At 35.5% G+C, this 20,128-nt stretch overlaps 1 protein-coding gene and 1 long non-coding RNA gene across 2 annotated transcripts in view; both read right to left on the bottom strand.

Annotated features, from left to right (window-relative positions):
* The window catches only part of ttyh2l (tweety homolog 2, like), a 102,990-nt gene that overhangs the window by 52,117 nt on the left and 30,745 nt on the right, over window positions 1–20,128 (bottom strand).
* On the bottom strand, window positions 1,544–4,679 carry LOC137489765 (uncharacterized). Its single transcript, XR_015481296.1, has 7 exons — window positions 4,574–4,679; window positions 4,348–4,469; window positions 3,392–3,475; window positions 3,217–3,271; window positions 3,042–3,117; window positions 2,791–2,967; window positions 1,544–2,454 (listed from the first exon to the last, which is right to left on the bottom strand). It is a non-coding gene; the product is annotated as an uncharacterized LOC137489765 (long non-coding RNA).

Raw genomic sequence — 20,128 nt, 5'->3', positions numbered from 1 at the left:
GTAATATATATGATATAATTGCAAGAACTGTTTAAGACAATTGTGTTTTGCATTATTTTGGATTGACAGCAAGTTGAAATTAATATAAAAACGGCCGCATTCACGCCCTTTCCAGCAAAGCTTTATGTCGATTACCGCCCTTATGAATAACAGTGCTAATTGATGGAAGCGTTCCATAGTGATAAAGATGAAAGAAAGCAGATACTTTTGAGATTCGGGTGTGTGAACAGATAAATACACTTAATACTTAAACGTGTTTTATTTTAAACACCAACTAATTTTATTTTAAATGAGCATAAACAAAATGTTTTTATTGCATTCCTAAAATAACACCTGTAATCAAACAAAACAGTCGATCAAACGGGGATTCATTTGCTGCTCTTCAATAAGTAAATATAGAAACTTTAATCAATATTTAAATGCAGTGAATACAAATGTTATCTTTTGAAGCTGACGGTCCATACATTTACGACTATCAAATGTTTACCATAAAGCTAACTTTACGCCAGCTTTTAGCCCATAGAATTTTACTGTTTTTTTACATACTATACAGGATGCAAGTATGCGAGTTCTGACGCAGTCCAAAGCCCATGCAGTGACTGGGTGGCGATAAGGAATGAATAATGATATGGCAGCCTATCACTCTCAAAAATATTAGAAGTTGATTAAAAGTATGGTAACAATAGTGTGGGTTAAGCTTACCAATTTCTCATTATTCAGTATGTCATGCCAGTTTTAATTTTAAGGCATTGTTTGTTCTTTTTTTCCATTTTCTATTTTGCGCTTCAAGTCTCTTCACTTTTCTCTTCATTTTAAACACGTGACTGTAACTGAGCAAAGCCTCAGTCAAATGGTCAACGAACAGGGAGGGGTGGTATATAATTTATTATTATTTTTTAAATAAAATACAGTATTATATTCATTTAAAATGCAGCATAAACATTTGTAACCAAAAATATTTGTTTATTTTTATTATTTGAAAGTTTTACTAAGGATAATTTCAAAAACAGTTTTGACACAATGGTGCCCCCCATGTGTGGCACCCCTATGCGCCGCATATACTGCATACCCCCTTTTTGCGCCACTGGTTCAAATGGACTATCCTTTCACTATGTTTGTTGCTGGTTTTGCCCCCTTAACTTCCAATTCTATTTATGTATGGAAATCCTACATAAGTAAATATGAAAATTATTTTTTTTCATTTGTAAAAAGATTTGTGTATTGATGTACATATTGTGTGTATTAAGCAATGTGTATGCGTTTGGACCCACATACACTCTCAGAAAAAAAGGTACAAAATTGTACCTTTTAGGGTACAAATGGCCCGTCACTGGGGTGGTACCCTTAAGGGTACAAATTTGTACCTCTTTTTGAAGGTACAAAATTGTACCTTCTACATTTGTACCCTTTAAGGGACAATTTTGTACCCCCACCGAAGGTACAAAAATGTACCTTTTTATATTATATAGCATTTTCAGGGTACTGACCCAGGCATTTTGATCCTTTGGTAACTGCATGCACAAATAAATAAATAAATTAAATATTTTGGTTCGCAGATGTCCATTTTTATTTATTAATGTAGAAATATTTCATTACAACTCACAACTGAATGTGTTAAGGAATAAAATTACACAGCAAGTATAAAGCAGACATGTAAAACAGTAAAAAGAACAATTTAGATAACAAATAAAAACTGTTCACTCACTGTACAGTATATAATCTACCCTTAATACAAAGACCACAAGAATACTGTTTAAGATTTATAAACACATTACACAGGCTACATCAAGTACTTCACTTTATAAAGTCCAAAGTATTTGTCTTTAGTCAGAATACTCAGTCATAATAAATAATTTGTCATCAAAATTTTCTCTGTATTTCAGAATGAAGGCAATTTTTCTCTATAAATTGCTTCAACAGTGCAGAAAACCAAAAACATCAGTAGCCTCTTCCTCAACATCAGTAGATTACTCCTCATCATCCTCAAGTGGAGTTGTAATTAGTTGTAACACAATATGTGTTTATGCTTTTGATAAACATGACATGTAAAGCACTCATAACTGGAAAATGTTCTTTGATAGTCATTAGGACCACAAGTTATTTAAAATTTTGCTTTATGCATGAATGAGAGCAGTGTGCTGGATTAACTTTATGATTGTGATTATCCCAAGAGCATGTAGAGAAACAAAAAACAAGGTTGATCACTTTGGTAACTGGAGTAGATCCAGGCTTGTCACCGTCCACCGTTCATTCAAAACATTCCACTGCAGAAACATCAAGGTGTTCTTCTAATAAGATGGATATGTCAAAAATGTATTTTCGTCCACATCATTAGCCCGGCCAATCACAATCCCATCAACTCTGAAGACTGCCGTGACTCGTCTTGTTAACACAGTTGTCCAGTCGGTGGCCTCCTCCTGTACTTGAACTGTTGGATGTGGTGAAGATGGTTCACTGTAAATGACAAAGCAATAATTACATTAATATCAGTCACTCTATCACTGATGAAGAGAAAATCATCATGCATAGAAAGTAAAATAATTAATATTCACTGATTAAAAAAAAAAGTATCACAGATTAAAAGACTAATATAAATTTCATTCATTCATTCAATTTCTTTTTGGCTTAGTCCCTTTATTAATCTGGGGTCGCCACAGTGGAATGAACCACCAACTTATCCAGCATATGTTTTATGCAGCAGATGCCCTTCTAGCTGCAACCCAGTATTATGAAACATCCAGACACACTTATTCACACACACATTTATACACTACAGACAAATAAGCTTACCAAATTTAGCTATAGCGCATGTCTTTGGACTTGTGGGGAAACCGGAGCACTTGGAGGAAACCCTCACGAACACTGTAAGAATATGCAAACTCCTCACACAAATGCCAACTGACCCAGCCGAGGCTCGAACCAGCGACCTTCTTGCTGTAAGGTGACAGCACTACCCACTGCGTCATCCTAATATAAAGAATATCAAGAATTATAAAATGCATTTATCACAGCATATACTAAACAGAAAACAACATACGAACCGGAGCACAACGAAATGTTGAAGTGTCTCGCTTAACAAGGCTGGCAACATGAGAAGTGCTGCTGTAAAATCAATTCCTGGAACATAAGATGTGGCATACAAACAAATATGAAGGAATCCATACAAAGCTAGAATTTAATAATATTAATCAAGTGGAGAAAGTTTAGAAAGAGTACCTTAGAGTCAGATCCATAGCATTCTTCAGTTGATCTCTTATCTTTCGATGAATACCTAGAAAATAATTTTAAACACGTGGGTGTACATTTATTGTTGTTTGTAAGTAAAAACCTACAAATTTAAAATAGTATGTAAGCCATTAAAACCATGGTATAGATAATGAGACATACTTACATCTTGTAACTGAGCCATGCTTTCATATGACATGCCTTCATTGGTCTGATGCTGTTAGCCTGCATTCTGTTGTTCAATCTTGTCCTGAAATACAATTGGAAACTTCATAAACTTCTGGAAAGCAATAAGATAAAGCAATAACTATTTATTTATTTTGAGATATTAATAAAATAGGTAAAATAGCTCAAGGTAAGTTACCAGCTTCAGAACAGATAAGACAAATTATTACATTAAAGAACAAAGTATAATTTAAAACGTCGATTTATACAACGTGGTATGTTAATAATTATTCTACATTAACATAAGTATAACGTTAAACGATATTAAAGCACCAACAATTCTGGACATGAGAGTTTGTGGACACTCCTCAACATTAATATAACTTAGACACTGAAACGAAGATAAGTACAAGCATACACACGCCACGTTTGTAACTAGCCACGTTTACGTTTACATAATCAGTCGCTTTGCCGGTGACAAAATTGTGATTTTGCTTCACAAAATGGCGGTGTATAACCGTCTACAATTACATTTCCTCGGTCAACCGTGGCTAGAAAATGGCCTCAAAATATAAAACATTATCGATAATTACAAATTTCCAGTATTAATAACAAAAGGTTTTATATCAAGGTATATGAAGACTTTAGTCGCGCCAGCTCCGGGCCACACCGCACATTACTCACGGCCCGATTCCGGTGCACGGTTACGGCAGCGTCGGCTCGCTTCTGCCGCCGCATCTGGCCAAAGTAACGTTAACGATACAGCAGACGGACTCGGGCAGGCGAGAATCTAGCCGCAACTGGCCCGAGTGTATTTTGCTATCTGGGTTGCGATTATATTCCGCCGTGGCAACACTTATTAATAAAGCAGTTACGTAAGATATAAGGCGCGAATACGTAACGTAAGCGATAAAGGGAGCTTTTACACCGAGAAAACTAACAGCATATAATACTCACCTTATATAAAGTTATGTCCCTCGGTGACTTCGATATCATATTGTATTAACTTCTTTAATAAGCTGCAGACATCTTAGCAAACTCCATCCTAAAGGCCAACGTACACCAGCCAGCCCGGAGTACTTAAAGCGGGGGAAAGCCGAGACCCGAGAGTCAGACAAAATCAACAGAACACGGCTTCACATGTAAAAATGAGACTGAAAATACATCTTTAATACATTCTTACATGAAAAATGTGGACTCGAAAATAGACTTTTCTTTGAAAAGCGTGCGAAGTTCTTTGTAAACAGCCAGCATACTCGACCGACCGCCTCAGTAACAAACACTACTATAACGTCTCAACAAGCCAAATTCTTAAAGAGACAGCAACATCACCACCTGTATGAAGATGCTGTCACTCTGCATGGTTCTTCTTATTCTACATCCCATATACTATAGGGTCTTAAACAGTTAGCAAAGACCAGTATTTACGTTTTTTATGATTAAAATTACATTCAATTATAAATTAAATTATTAACGATTTTGAGATTTTTTTTATTTAAATACATGAAAAAATTTTAATTATTAAAATATTTAATTCAATCAATTTATTTATTTATTTATTATATTTATAAATTATGTATTTTAGTATTAATGTTTAGTATTAATGCATTTAAATTAGTGTTATATAGTGTCTTGATCTTATCATGAGCTGAGGGTGCAATTTTGTTCCTATAGGGAAACAAAATATATAATTGTACCTTTAAAGGTTCCAAATTGGTCCTTTACGGTACAATTTTGTATCCAAATGTGCTTTAAAAGGTACAAAAATGTACCTTTTAAACCTAAATCTGGACATTTGTACCTTTATAGCCCATTTGAGTACAAAATTGTACCCTAAGGACCAATATGGGACCTTTAAAGGTACAATTTTATATTTTGTTCCCTCTAGGAACAAAATTGTACCTTCACTGTACCTTTTTTTCTGAGAGTGTAGGTGCATAACTAATGCACTCTGTGATGGACTTTTTTAGCAGCTTTTAGTTGGTCAGTGGCGCGGTCTATTTCAGCTCCACAAAATAGCAATGTGCCAACAATTCGCCTTAACCCACCTTTGTTTTAGGCCTTGAAAAACAGGACAATTTGAGTTGTACTGCTCTAAAAATAAGTATTTCTTACCGTATCAGGCTTACGTGGAAACACAACTGGAACTCCACCACTTAGTGCAAGTTGAAACTAACGCATTTGTCAATGAATCTACCGAATTTTTTGCTTGACAACTGAAGGACGATTATTTTGCATTCTTGTATTCCAGAGTACAACCAGCTCCTGCATTTACACCTAGTAGACATCTGTTTGCTGTTTGTGCCACTGTAAAACAAACAATCATAGCAGAGCTCATTATTAATATTTATGACTCTTCCAAATAAGGTAAAAACAGACAATATCATTCAACCATTCGCTTCCCTTCAGCTTAGTCTCTTTATTAATCTAGGGTGGCCATCAATCTATTATCCATCCATTCATCCATCCATCCATCCATCCATCCATCCATCCATCTACCCATTCTTTTAACTGTCCATCCATCCATCCATCCATCCATCCATCCTTTAGATCTATCAATCAGTCTATCCATAGTACAATTAGTTGATCCATCCGTCAACTTATGCAATCTATCCATCCACCTATTCATCCATTCAACCATCCAACCCCCAACCCTCCAACTATACAATCTATTAATCAAAACAATCAATACACCCATCCCTCCATCCAGTATTATATCCATCAATCATCCATCATTCTCTACCTAAATTACTCATTGATTAAGTTTGAATGTAGAATTCAGTTTTTTTTTAGGATAATTGACAGCCTACCTTTGTAGATAAATTGCAATGATACTTTTGAGAAGTTTCATCTTTGCTATGTTTTTTATAAGATTAACCCAGGCTAGTCTTTTAACATTATACATTATTTCACAAAACATTATACATATTTCACAAACGAATAAATCACAGACCTTATTTTGGCACAAAACAAAGCAAAGTTGTCTAAACACATTTGCCTCCAGTCGCTAGCGCAATAACCAAGAAAAGTATGCCCTGTGTCTGAGTTCATGAAATTCATCATTTTGACTCAATTGGTCTCATGGTAGCTTCTACTCTGAAGTCTGAGTAAATATTTCAAGAGCAGCCTCCAGAATTGTAGTCTGCCTAATTAGACTGCTGTGTGGTGTCATAACAGCCCAGCAACCACTGCTCACTCTTCTCCAGACAGATCAGATCGGCTTCATTAAGCAACCTCATAACATGCATGTGTCCAGACTGTCAAGCATTGCAGCCGTTCAGTCCACCCCCAGCCTCCTTATGCTAGTCCCAGCATGATTTTTCTCCTAAACCTCTTTCATATATCTCATTTTCTCAGATGGCTTCAGCAGAAAGGTCATTTTTCAGACTGATAAAAGCAAAAATAGGGCACTGGCTGTGGATCCCGACAGACTGTTACTTCAGTTTGATTCATGGGCCATTTCAGCTGTTGATATCAAATCATTTTTTTGTTGTAGCAAAAGATTCCTGTAAGTGACCAGCTTTCCAGATTAATTATTTTAAAAAGCTCACATGGCCACAAGACAAAGCAAGCAGCTACTTATCCATTCATCCCTCTATCCATTCACAAACTTGTCTAGCTATCGATCTCTCAGTCTGTCATTTCATTAATCCATTCATATGTCTGTCCAGTCAGTCTATCCATAATCAATCTGTATATCTGTAGCACCCTTACATGATTTATCCAACCATTCTTCAATATATCCATCCATCAAGCAATGTCAATCCATCCATCCAATCAATTTAGAAATCTGCCTATCCAAAACTCATCAATCCAACCATTCAAAAAAATCTGGCAACCAATCCATTCATCCATCCAAATAATGTCAATCTATATGTCAATCCATCACTTATCAACCCAACCATCCAACCACCCACCTCCTCTCCAATCTATCTATCAAAACAATCCATGCACCTATTCATTTATTCATCCATCCATTTATATATCCATCAATCAACGATTGCATTCTATCTGAATTACTCATTGACAGTCCATCAATTAATTTGGCCATCCATTCATTTAACAGCTTGGCCGAACAATCAAATCATCTATCTATATGTCTGTCCATACATCAATTTATAATTTTACTGCCCAGAACACTGCCCAAATATGTTCTGGGAAACAGCCTAGATGCAATAGAAATCATTTCAATTAAATAAGATGTAAAACCTTGAAACTCTTTTCATTTTCAACTAACCATATATCCACCAATACTTTCCATCCACCCATCTGTTCATCCATTCATCCATCCATCTATCCAAATCGTTAATCAATCCATCTATCAATAAGACTATTCATGAAACATCCCATTCATCAATCAGATCACACAGCCGTCTGTCTGCCAATCCATTAATCCATCCATCTGTTCATCCATTCTTCCGGAAAGAAAACAATATTCATACTAAAAATGTTGATTAGAAATCTACAAGACTCAGAGTAGTATTTCTTTTTCTTTCTTTCTTTCTTTCTTTCTTTCTTTCTTTCTTTCTTTCTTTCTTTCTTTCTTTCTTTCTTTCTTTCTTTCTTTCTTTCACAATAAATTGGTCCACACCCTCTTATCCAATCTATACATCAAAACAATCCATCCATCCATCTATTTATATATCTATTAATCATCCATTGCTCTCAATCTGAATTACTCATTGACTGTCCATCGATCCATTTGATTCCGTTTGGCTAAACAATCAAATCATCTCTCTATGTGTGTCCATGCATATGTCAATTTATCTTTCTATAACCCAGAACACATCCAATAATGCCTAGATGCAATAACAATAATTTCAATTAAATAAGATGCATAACCTTGAAACTCTTTCTATTTTTCAGCTAAAATTTTAGGTTAACAATTAAAAAATATTTTCATATATCTACCAACTTTTTCCATCCACACATTTGTCCATCCATTCATGCATCCATCTATCTAAACAATAAATCAATGCATCTATCAATAAGACTATTCATGAAACATCCCATCCATCAATCAGATCATCCATTCATTTTTCTGCCAATCCATTAATCCATCCATCTGTTTATCCATTCTTCCAGAAAGAAAAAAAATACTCATACTAAAGAAGTGGATTAGAAAACCACAAGACTTAGAGTCTCTGAATCTTTCTTTCTTTCTTTCTTTCTTTCTTTCTTTCTTTCTTTCTTTCTTTCTTTCTTTCATTCTTTCATTCATTCCTTGCTTCCTTCCTTCCTTGCTTGCTTCCTTTCTTCCTTCCTTCCTTCATTCCTTCCTTCCTTTCTTTCTATTATACAAGTATGTATTTTTGTTTTCCTTGGCATGCATATAAACACAAATAAAATGTTTTTGAACTAATAACGCTCAACAGAATGAATCAGCTGAGCTTGTTTCTTTACTTTCTGATCAAATTTGATTCACAAATCTTTGTGCACCCCTTCAAATGCCATAATTTAATTTCCCCCTCTACCATTTTCTATTCGGACCTGTCCATGCAAACACTGCCATTACCAAGTGACTTAAACCTAAAAGTGGGACAAACCAAACTAGGTCATCAACGGGCATTGTTACCCAGAGATCATGTTTCAGATGAAAGACAAGAATGCAAATGTTGCTCACAATTAAAACAATTGGCATAAAAAGGGGCATATACAATATGACATCCTGCTCTATTAAAATACATGATAGTAGTATGGTAAACCATATTTCACCCTTTGCTTAAGGAATCTCTTAAGCCTAGTTCTTTTAACCAACACATTTTGCATTGTTCAACCAATACCCAGGTGAATCTTATTTGTTGTGATATTTAACATAGTTCTGAACAAAAACAGCCTAAAAATACTTTCAATGCAAAAAATATGAAACCCAGTGAAGGATAATGGGTACTGAGCAGATGGCATAAACTGTCCTTCTATAAGTCCTCAACTGAACGTGTGTGTGTGTGTGTTGTGGGGGCAGGTGGTCTGAGTGAGAATCGTGTCTCTGATTTTCCCTAAGCATGATGGATTCCAGGCTCTTTCCTTATATCATTAATATAACTCCCTCAGGCCAGCAGCATTTCTGCTCCCATTAGCAGTGTGAGTGTGCTGTAGCCAAGCTCACACCCTCTGCAACTGCTGAAATAACAGCTCATCTGGTTACATCTCACTTACAGCCTGCATCGCTTCTTTTACTTGACTGCCAAAATCAAATAGGGTGTAAATTTGAAGAAAACGATGAGTGTGAAATGTGCAAAATTAGCCAGAATTCTCAACCTAGAATGTTTGAACCTGAGAAAATCCAGATTTAAATAGAACTTGGGAGGGTGAATCATGCGTACAGAGACTGTAATTGTCATAGCAAGTGATATAAAACAGATGTTTTGAAACGTGCATGTTTTTAAAAATTTTCAAATACTATTAAATTAAGTGCTAACTCAAATCAATTAGAGGTTTTTCTTATTCATTTGCTCAAAAAGAAGAAAAAAAAAAATATATATATATATATATATATATATATATATATATATATATATATATATATATATATATATATATATATATATATATATATATATATATATCAACCCAACTGAAAGGGCAGTAAGGGGTTCTCTCACAATTTAACATCCGAGTTATTTTGACCCAACCAGTTTATTCATTTCTCATGGAACTTTCTGAATTCATCATGATGCTGGTGGTCATAAACAAAAAGCTCTGAAAAAATAGGATTAAGATAAACGTGCTATTAATTTACCAATTTCACTGTTAAATGCAGTTTTTGATCTGTCAATGTGCGGGTTTTGCCTTTTGTTAGGTCAATGAAGTATACACACAAATTAGGTTAGCTGTCAGATATGGTGTAAATTCTACTTGCAGTTTGTCATGTTTTGTCAGAATAAGGTCATTAAGTACTAAAACTGAACTTTCATTTATTCATTCCTTTTCAACTGTTTTTCCGGGGCTGGGTCACGAGGGCACCAGACACTTCCTCCAGCTCCTCTAGGGGGATCCCGAGGCATTCCAAGGCCAGCCGATAGAAATATTCCCTCCAGCATATCCTGGGTTCTCCCTGAGGCTTCCTCTGATTGGGAAATGCCTGGAACACCTTCCTAGGTAGGCGTCCAGGAGGGACCCGAAACAGATGCCCGAGCCACCTTAGCTGACTTCTCGTGATGAGGAGTAGCAGTGGCTCTACTCCAAACTCTTGCTGGGTGACAGAGCTCCTCACCCTATCTATAAGGGTGTGCCCTGCCACCCTGCAAAGGAAACTCATTTTGGCCGCTTGTATCTGAGATCTTATCCTTTCAGTCATGACCCAATGCTCACGTACATACAGTAGGTGAGAGTATAAATGTAGATTGACCAGTATATCGTATACCTTTTTTACCACAACGGACTAGTACATCGACAGCATTACTGCTGCCACTGCATCAATCTGCCTGTCAACCTCATGTCCCATCTTTCCTTCACTCGTGAACAAAACCCCAAGATACCTGAACTCCTCTAACTGGTGTAAGTACTTTCCTCCGACCTGGAGATGGCAAACCACCTTTTTTCGGTGGACAACCATGACCTTGGACTTGAAGATGCTGATTCTCATCTTAGCAACGTCACACTCGGCAGCAAAACGCCCTAGTGCATGCTGAAGGTCCATGTTTGATGAAGCAAAGAGAACAACATTGTCTGTAAATAACAGAGATAGAATCCTGTGGACCCCGAACTGGACCCCCTTCAGCCCAATACTGTGCTTTGAAATTCTGTCCATAAAAATTATGAACAGAATTGGTGACAAAAGGCAGCCCTGCTGGAGTACAACATACATATAAGTTTGACTTACAGTATTTTCAGCAATGTGAACCAAACTTATACTCTGTTCATACAGTGACGAGACAGCCCTTACCAGGGCTCATCTGATCCCATACTCCCAGAGCACCCTCCACAGAATGACACAAGGGACACGGTCTCTCTCCAAGACAACAAAACTCTCCATGAACCCTCGAGCACCTTGGTAAGGGTATAGAGCTGGTCCAGTTTACCAAAGCCTGGACGAAAACTGCATTGTTCCTTCTGGATCCTAGGTTCAACCATCAGATCCTCCTCTCCAGTACCCTGGCATAGACTTTCCCAAAAACTTTTAAACTCAACTTTCAAGGGTATATTTTTTCAAGTTAATCTTAACAACGTCCCAAATCCAACAGAGCCATAACTTCTATGAGCAATTTCTCGCTTTTTTATCTCTCCTTTGGATATGGTTAGTCACATTAAAACCCATGCCCCTACATAGCCTATACAATATTTGATGTTATTTGTTACATAGCTGTCTTAGCATTTGGAAAGATACTTGATCTCTTGTGGAGTACAAGCAACAATACTTATATTTTTTAAATGCTTTAGCTACAAACTTAAAGAGGTCAGACACACGCATTTCAGTCAGCTGAGTTCACACAGAAAAAGTGATAACTTGTCCCGCTATTTTCTCACAGATGAGTCACATTGGATGGCAAAGAAAGTTCTTTACCAAATATACAGCTGTCTTGAGTAATAGAGTCATTGAAATTAGAAAATCTTTTGTCAGACAAAAGAACAACAAATTCAATTAACTAGTAAAAGCATGATTAAATAACGCACAAACCGATTTGGCAATGAGTGCCAAATGGACATGAGGCCAAATCTTCACAACTTTAGCATATGTAACTTGGTACCTGTTGTAACAACGATGACTTTAGGCTACATGCAATCTTTAGGCACAATGACACTACGGTAACTTGCTATGCTTGTACTGCATACCAACACCCCAACAACTTTTCCATATTTGCCAATCTGGGCATTATCCATTTTAACTTTTTTGTTCCTAAAGAAAACATTTACATTTACACAACTAATAGTGTATTTCAGCACCGGGCCCTGAAGACAGTCAAACATTTTGGTGACATGAAGACAACTATTCTTAAGAAAATTAAGACAAAACAAACCAATGTAAACTTGATTCTGTATGTGCATAGTTGCATAAGCAGACACACACACATGTTGACTAAGACTGGACAAAAAAAAAAAAAAAGGAGCAGCTCTATTGCTTAATTTTATTTATTTTTCGCTATAGTCATGGAATGTTATATTATCTGTGTGTGCCTGGTCTAGCTTGAAGACATGCTTAACACTAATGCAGCTTGCTATTTGTGTATTCCTGGGCTAATGGCTCAACACTAATGTACTGTACTATGTGTGCCTTGGCTACCTTACTGAATTAATTCACACTAGTGTACTTGACTATGTGTTAGGGCTGCACAATCTATTGTTTCAGCATCGACATTGCAATGTTCAAATTTGTAATAGTCACACCACAGGATCTGCTATGTCAAATTGGGAGTACAATTGACCAGACACCATAGTTTATACCATTGTAGTGTTCATGCAAATTTTACCCTTATCATTTGAAGGTATTTTAAATTGACTGTGTAAGCATTTCAAGCCATTTGTAAAGTTATGTTTCTAGGTTTTTTATCAATTGCATATAGATATGCACAGTGAAGAATATACACTGTAAAAAGTGATAATAAATAATAAAAATAATTGTACTTAAAATAAGCAAGTAAATATGTAGTAACTTGTAATTGTTAAGTTGACTTAACAATTTTATAATCATGTATATAGTTCATTTACTTAATACTTTTATGGAAACTTTTACGAATTAAAAGCTTTTTAAGTAAAGTCAACTAATCACGTTACAGTAATTTTACAACTAATAACTATTTTTACATGTGGTTATTCAATTCCTTTCTGAAAACTTTAAACAACTGTTGATTTCATTCGTATATTTGCTTTGCTGTATTTATCTGTGTTTGTAATTAGTAAATAATATTGTATGCAGATACCCTCCCCTATACAGAACCATCCCATTCGATCTAAAAATGTAAATTGTTACCAAGTAGAGCTACTTAAATTATCTGGTAATATCGTATTCATATCGCAAAATATAGGCGAGGGGTCGCGAGACAATGAAAGGGGGTGGGGGGAATTTATTTTTATTAAACCATAATATTTTATCTATATTCTACTGAAGATAAAAAAAAATGTTGTTTATAGTTACCATATACTATATAGTTACTAAAGTAGCTTCCAGTGCGACCCCTGATGTAATTAAATTATATTAAAAACACAGCAATAGCATCAGTTGCAGCAGATTGATTTTATAACACCATGTTAAACTTTCTGGCACATTTACAGCACTCACATACATTAAAAATATTAAACGAAGAATAGAGTTCTATTGGTGTGTTTGTGTGTGTGTGTGTGTGTGTGTGTGTGTGTGTGTGTGTGTGCGCGCCATTGCATGCAAGGTTTCTGAATTTAAAACCACCTCCGAGGATATTGGGGGTCGCCAGTCACTGGCATTGTCATTTTAGGGGTCACGGGCTAAAAAGATTGTGAACCCCTGAACTAGACAATGTGAATTTGGCCTACCCAAAAGATATTCATAAGAGAACTCTGGATTTTTACAGAAAGATCTTTTCCTTATGTTTCCCTATAGATAGCAGAAAAGATCATTCTCTGAGCTGCTGGAGGACTTATATAGTGCTTTAGTAAACACTTACAGTAAATGCTCCCGCTGAGAAATGATAAAGAGTTGCAGGATAAAGTGCTATTTAAACCCCTTAATATGTGCAAATGTGCAAATGACTGACACATTATCTCTCTAAGCTGCAGAGTTAGATGCTGTTCTGAAGCTGGGTATAAATCAGAGGCACAGTTCCTGCTGAAATGACCCACTGCGGCTAAATCTTCACCCATCAGCCATCTCTGCTGGGCTTTAATGGGGTCAGCGGACTCAGCGCTGTCATAACAGCTGAGAGCACAGCCAAGTGAAAAGAACACTCATTTATGATTAGCAAAGATTGAGATAAACGGAAAAAGCAAATAAAGAAAAGGCTAACATTATTCTGAAAATATGAAGGAAATATGGTTAAAGAAGTGACTTCTAATTGGAAACAAGTAGACAGAAAGCACCATTGTTTTACTGAAGCTCTTTTTTGGACAAAAAATGGGCAAAGGTAATATAATGAAATTAAAGAAGTGCTTAGAGGTCATGGACTAATCCAATCAGGATCACAGGCTACCCAAAAAAAACAAGTAAAATAAAAAGCCACATTATTGAGTTAAGGTCTCATTAAAAGGGCATCGTTAAGCATCACAAGACGGGCTCACTATGGTCATAAAGGGATGGATAGGGTCAGCAACAACACCCAGGTTGTGACAATACCCAATGCTGTGACATTTAAACAAAGCTCAGTTGGTACTAACCCAAAGTTTAACAAGAAAACAATTCACACAATTACACCCCCAGCCTGAGTCATTGAGACAAGACGTGGTTCCATGCTTTTATGTGGTTTATGGTAATTTCAGACCATATCATCTGAATGTTCGAGACTTATCAGCCATCTGGTCATCTTCTTTCCAATCTAATAATTTTCAGTTCTAGGGAGCTAATGTCAATTGTAACCTCAGTTTTTTTTATTTATTTATCTATGACAAAACTGGTGAAAATAGGGATGCACTGAAATGGCTAGGCAAAGGACGATAACAGTTTTTCAAGGTATACCGCGGTTTGGAACAGTCAAGGTTTTAAAACAGCCAACATTTTCTGTAATACCGTTCCTAAGGTATGTGTAAGATTTTTTTTATTTTTATTTCTATTTTTGTTTTCCTTTGGAAAAAAAAAGTATCTCTAGCAGAAAAGACAACCAAAGATGCCGTTTTAAATTGTAAAGAAATTTGTGTTTTTGAAACTAATGAAGACAGCAGAAGTCAATTATTCAATTGAATTATTTATCCTGCCATGTTTAGCTACTGCTCCAAAATATTATACATGTTTCTCAAAATAAAAAATAAAATTTTCAAATGGCAAAGAAGTTTCTTTTTTTAACCCAGACATTTAAAAATAATATATTTTAAAGGTTTGGATAAATATATATATATATATATATATATATATATATATATATATATATATATATATATATATATATATATATATATATATAAATATAAATATATATATATATATATATAAATATAAATATATATATATATATATAAATATATATATATATATATATATATATATATATATATATATATATATATATATATATATATATATATATATATATATATTTTTTTTTTTTTTTTTTTTTTTTTTATCCAAGATTATCATACCGTCAGAATCTAATACCGGCCCATGCCTAGAAATGGCTGTATACCCAAATCAAAAAAGAGGAAAACCAAGCCAGAAAACCAAAACACCAAACCAAATTATGCAATTATTAGTACCATTGTATTTAGTATCATTTGCATTGCAACAATCATTTCTGGAGGTCACTTTTGCAGATGAAGACTTATTACAGTAAAAAGTTGCAACTTTATTTTACCCAATAAATGCATGGATAATATCCACAGATTTGTATATAGTCAAACATATGAATTAAAACTATAAAACAAAATTCAAAAAATTAATTGTTTATTAATTTATCAGATATATCATTTATTAGAAATGAGTTATTAAAACTATTATGTTTAGAAATGTGTAGAATTTTTTTTCTGTTAAACAGAAATTGGGGAAAAAACAGGGGGGCTAATAATTAATGGGGATTTTAACTGTATGTATGTATGGATGCATGGATGGATGGATGGATGAAGTGATGCAGAAGATCAAAATAAAACGAATAGACACAATGCACTTTTGGGTCATTTTTGGCCGAAAATTTTTGGTGGCCCAATATTTGATGCTTTCCTAGTAAAAAAAGTTACATGACAACAAAATGCCATTTAAAAATATCAGTGATACAGCAATAACGTATGACACATTTAGGTTCTCTATTGTGCACAATATAATAAAGTAATAGTTTATATAAGGTTTGACCCCAGCTTATTTTTATCATTGCAGCTATATCATTTCTTCTCATGCAAAGCCAAAAGTTATATCACCAGTCTGGCAAAATGTTGGGCCCTATCATACACCCGACGCAATGTGGCGCAAGGCGCAGCGTAATAGTCTTTTGCTAGTTTCAGCTTGGCGCAAGTGTCGTTTTGAGGCATTGCGCTACGCTGTTTAAGTAGCAAATGCATTAGCGCTCATATGTGTGCCCATAGGCGTTCTGGTCTAAAAAGGAAGGCGTTCTGAGGCGCATTGCTGGCGCGTTGCTATTTTGAGAAACTATAGATTATTATAACTATAGATTATTATATAGAACAATAGATTTTTCATTAGACCAAAACAAACCTGGTCTAAACTCGGGCGCAGAGTTGCGCCTCGCTTAAACACTGCTTAATACGCACAAGAGAGCAATAGGCAAATATCTTTACATATGAAAAAATTTAAATATTAAGGATATATATATAGAATATAGTAAGAATAGATATAGGATATAAATATAAAGGATTAAAATATTACAAAACATATTATTTTCTAGCCTACATAAATATGAAAAACCACTGCTTTTATGTCTTCTTCATCTCGGGAGGCTTTTTCAGTTCATTCATAACAATTTGCTTTTGTATAATGTTATTATTATTAGGAGTATTATTTATTATATCCATATTTATATTTGTTTTATTAAAAACAAGCTTAGATTTGCCCACCTGTCAGGTTTTAGACCATAAGGGGCACAACATGTGTTTTAGGATATAAATCAGGTTTTTGAGCACACTTCGTTGTTATTGTTCATTTATTCGTTTGCTGGAAATCAAAACTGAATTTAGAAATAGTTTTGAAACGATTATTTGCGCTTAACAAATGAAATTAATTATTTATAGACTAATTGATGTCTGTGCGTAAAGGTTTCAATATCCAAGAGCGAAAGTAGTACCATTATCTCTCATTCTCACGCAGTAGATGCTCTGTTTAACAGTTTTCTGTTAAAAAAACTGTTAACTGTTTGCTAGTGAAATGCTCATTTCTTCCACTTAGACTTACTTTACGTCATGTAAATAGCAAATGCGCTTAAAACGCGACGCAGCTGGCTCTTAAAGGTAATGGGAGATGAGACTCTAATTGGTTTATTCTCTTTTTTCCGTCCTTAAATTAGCAAAAATGCGTTCTGACACACCCTGAAAGCGTTTGCGCTCTGCGCATGGACCGTCAAAACAGAGCCCTTTGACTTTCAACTGAATAGCAAACGTCCAAATTTAGATGAGCCAATAAGCTAAATTTACAGTGTGTTAAATCTAAGGTCTCATTTAATGGCCATCAACCATCAGATCATGGAGCATCCTCAAAAAAAGAAAGACACTGGTACCAGGCAATAGTTTGGAATACTTTAGTTAAAGCCTTTTCAAAATCTGTCAAAATACAGCCCTAAAAGTATCAGGCATAAATATAGTTCTGCCAAAGGAAGGCCATCTAGTTCAAGAGATCAGGCAAAAGTACAATCAGAGCCTCAAAGTTAAATACATTTACAAATATACAAAACTAAAACCAAAATATAGTAATTGTCTTTTTTGCTTGATTTATATTTATTAAAAATATAATATATGTGTATGTATGTATATATATACACACGCATGCACGCACGGACGCACGCACGCACGGACGCACGCACACACGCACGCACGCACGCACACATGCACACACGCACACACGCACACACACACACACACACAATTATAAGAACCTAAGCTGGATTGTTATGCACGTCTTTATTTCAACACTCCATATTTATATTCATCAAATCTCATCTATAGTTTTAAATATGGGATTTGATGATTAATCATGCAGAGACCATGATTGCGATTAACGCAATCATGTAATTGAAAATGTCTTTAATTTTCTTTCGGAAGTCTGCTGCAATAATAGATTTTATCCATCCATTCAAGGTCAAAAACATATTCTAATAATAATTATGACAAATTCAGCTCTTCTAAATAGTGTCTAAAAATGGTTTGTTTAAAGATCCCGTCTGTCTAAACCCTTCCTTTCAGACAGATAATTGTTGTGATTGGTCAAACATTCATTACCATTTTTAAATTTAATCTCCAAAGGCTTTCACAGTAAAACACCTAATCATCATGTGATGTGAAGTGGATGTGATGAGTATTTGCTTTCAATAGGCAAACCAGCATCTTCTCGACATACCAACAATATGAACCAAACTCCTCCAGCCTCAGCTATAACCACACTGTTAAAGCAGACGTTGTTCATGGGTATCCATTAGCTATATAGCAAGGAATCTGTTACAAGCCTACAGGTTTGTGAAAGATATAAAAGTAGAAATACTGTTGACTCATTCCAGGATGAATTGTTTCTTTCTTTGGGAAAACAATGATTCCATTCATTCTGCACTTTCGTCTATGAAACTTTGCCAACCTTATACATTGACAAAAAAGTATGAACTGAAATCCATCTTCTAAAGTCATGCTGCATGTTTGGTGTTTTGCATATGCCATATCCTTTCATCCACAGCATCCCTCAAATTTATTTTTGAATTCTCGTGGTAGTTTGCTTTTCATCAGAGGCAATGGAGAACCAATTTTTTTGTTGTTGTTGTTGTTGTTGTTCGTATCAATGACATCAAATGTGTTGCAACTGCATTCAGAGTCTCTATTTGAATTTAAGTCCTTCAAAGGAGGGGATGACCTCACGCCACATTTCCGTTGAGTGGTACAGTTTCCACTGGCAACAGAACCCTTACTTGGTAGGCATGGTGTTTGTTATAAAGTGGCAATCTGCATGATTCTCAATTGAAGAAGAAAACTGTATGGGTCACTCGCATGTTGCAATTGTTGCAAGTTCAAATTAAACATGTATAAATATAGACGTGAATCAAGAGTGAATAAAAATTAACAGCATTTATTTATTTATTTTTTTTTTTTTAAATATGTCCAAATTCTGGGTATGTGGTTACAACATTGACATCCGGCGTAAAAGAGAACCATGATGTCATCTGTTAACTAAAGACAAAACCCAAGAACAAGTGATATCAGAGGTTGACAGGAAACAGTAGGCTGAGAAAGGTGTTATATTAAGTGGAGGAAATGAGAAAACTGAGATGCAACTTAATCCCTTCCATAAGCCCTTATTCAGACTTCAGAATGCTAAATAAAAGGCCAAATACGACTGAACCTGCTTTTGAGCTTAACCTACTGTGGCTCAGCATTTTTGAGGTGTTGTGTGCATAAGGGCATACTCACTCTATGTACAGTTGCCTTGAACCGGGCCAAAGCACGCTTGTCCCCACTCCCGTCTCCCCTGACGACCCGCACTCTCATCACATTCGAGCCTGGGCACGCTTACGTCATGAATGATGCACTGTTTAGTAAGTGCTCTCTCAGCTCAGTGGAAATTTCTTTAGTTATATAGATTTAGAGGTTTGAGATGCAGTGACACGCAGTCAAATATTTCGCTGAACAGATCAGCCACTTTTGACGCTCAATAACAATCATAAAGTCCTTGTGCTGTAGGAATAAGGAGGTTTGCTGAAGGTGCAGCTGTCGTGCAGTGCGGGGTTTGCGTCTTTAATAAACTAGGACAGTTTACGTTTATTGAACAGTAAAAATGACTAATAAATAGATATCAAACAGTCACTTAGAAGTCAAGTCTCGCTTTTCAGTTTCGGACTCGTGTTTTCAGACACGTTTTGCATTCACACACCAGCGTACCGCGCCAAAGCCCAGGTGAACCACGCTCAGAGCAACTACAATTCTCAAATGATACGGGAAACAGGCCTGGGAACGGTTCGAATAGCATAGTGTGAGTAGGCCC

This window comes from Danio rerio, chromosome 3 (genome assembly GCF_052040795.2).
Source record: "Danio rerio strain M-AB ecotype USA chromosome 3, GRCz13ab, whole genome shotgun sequence".
In the NCBI taxonomy this organism is placed as follows: Eukaryota; Metazoa; Chordata; class Actinopteri; order Cypriniformes; family Danionidae; genus Danio; species Danio rerio.
Note: the sequence above shows the minus strand (reverse complement) of the source record. Positions and strands in the feature narration are given on the sequence as shown.